The sequence below is a fragment of the Spinacia oleracea genome, chromosome 3 (genome assembly GCF_020520425.1).
Source record: "Spinacia oleracea cultivar Varoflay chromosome 3, BTI_SOV_V1, whole genome shotgun sequence".
Lineage (NCBI taxonomy): Eukaryota > Viridiplantae > Streptophyta > Magnoliopsida > Caryophyllales > Amaranthaceae > Spinacia > Spinacia oleracea.
Window position 1 is genome coordinate 62253385 of NC_079489.1, and position 1836 is coordinate 62255220.

Consider the following 1836-nt stretch of genomic DNA (forward strand, 5'->3'; position numbering starts at 1 on the left):
CGAAGAACTTTCATTGCACAGTGTGGGAATTACTCTGATTCTGATCATAATATTGGCGATCTTTTTCCTTCAGATACAGATTCAGTTTCAGAGATAGAGATGGGTGACGAAAATCTGATACCGCCACCTACCCCACGGCTTACAGACTATTCTAAGCCAAGTCTGTCCGTGCTACCAAAGGCGATCATGCCTTCTATTGCAGCTGAGACCTTCAAGATTGAGCCTGCATTGATTAACATGATCGAGAGACGCCAGTACGGTGGGGAACCAGGTGAAGATCCGAATCTTCACATTCAGTCCTTTATCCAATATTGTTCCACCAACAAGCAAAAGGGATTGACTCCGGAGCAGACTATGGAGATACTTTTCCCGTTCTCTTTGAGTGGGAAAGCTAAACTGTGGATTAATGGGCTGAATCGGGCGGCTTTGAAAATCACTAATTGGGAGTCCTTGGCTCTTGCTTTTTATATTAAATATTTTCCACCTGAGAAAACGGCTCGTCTGAGGGGTCAGATATTAGGTATCTCACAACAAGCAGATGAGAGTTTGTTCGAGGTCTGGGAGAGATTCAAGGATTTGCAAAGAGAGTGCCCGCGCCATGGTTTGGCAGATTGGTTCTTGATTCAGCAGTTTTATAATGATCTGGGCAATGAGTCTAGATGTTTGTTGGATTCAGCTGCCAGTGGGAGGTTCATGCAACTTAAGGTGCCTAGAGCTATGGAGGTGATTGAGGAGATAACCATTCACAATGCCCAGTATGGAAATCCTAGAGGTCTATCTAATAGGGGTGGTAAGCATGATTTAAATTCTATTGAACAATTAACTGCCCAATTGACTGCTTTACACTATAAGTTTGATAATATGCAAGCAGCCAATACTCAATCTACCCAACCTGCTAGTGTAGCTGCTATGAGTGCCCAACCTGCTACTGTTTGTGAAAGTTGTGGAATGTCTGGTCATTATGCACCGGAATGTAGGAGCTCTGTTGAACAATGTCACGCATTTCAATCCTACAAACAAAATAACCCATTCTCCAACTCTTACAATGAGGGCTACAAAAACAACCCTCTACTATCCTACAGGAGCAACAATATCCAGAACCCTCACCAAGTCCAACATCCACCACAACAACCATACCAACCCTACGAACCACGGAACAACTACAACCAACAGTCTAGGGGCCCACCTGGGTTCCCTAGACAACACACTTCACCTCCACCACCACCACCTCAAACCACACAGCGCGCCTGACCCTATGCTAGTAGAGATGAGAAACATGATGCTACAAATGCAAAAATCTCTAAGTGAAAAGGATGCAAAAATCGATGCTCTTACTGCTCACAACAAGATCATTGATACACAGTTGGCACAGATGGCTACTACTATTGCAGGGAGGCCACCAGGCCAATTTCCTTCATAGCCCGAAAATAGGGAGACTGCTAATGCAATTAAATTGAGGAGTGGTAGGGATTATGATGGTCCTTCTATGCCGGTTGAGGTTGATTCCGGGGTGTCTGCTAGTGATCTGGTCAGTGAGGAAATCCCGAAGATAGTTATGGATGAAAAGGAAGCTGAAAAGGTAGTCAATGAGAATGAGGCTACAACTGAGGTTAAGAAGGGGGCGGATATTCAAGTACCACCTATTGCACTCCCCTTCCCAAACCGACAACTCAAGAATAAGCTAGACAAGCAGTTTGGCAGATTCTTGGAAGTGGTCAAAAATTTGCAGGTAACGGTTCCTTTTACTGAATTAATTTTACAGGTTCCTGTTTATGCTAAATTCATAAAAGATATTTTGACCAGGAAACGTGCTTTTTGTGAGGTAGAGACTGTAGC

The 1836-nt window shown here is 44.0% G+C and overlaps 1 non-coding gene across 1 annotated transcript; it reads right to left on the reverse strand.

Annotated features, from left to right (window-relative positions):
* Positions 1-498: 498 nt before the first annotated feature.
* Positions 499-605, reverse strand: LOC130470987 (small nucleolar RNA R71). The gene has a single exon (XR_008931694.1). It is a non-coding gene; the product is annotated as a small nucleolar RNA R71 (small nucleolar RNA).
* Positions 606-1836: the final 1231 nt, after the last annotated feature.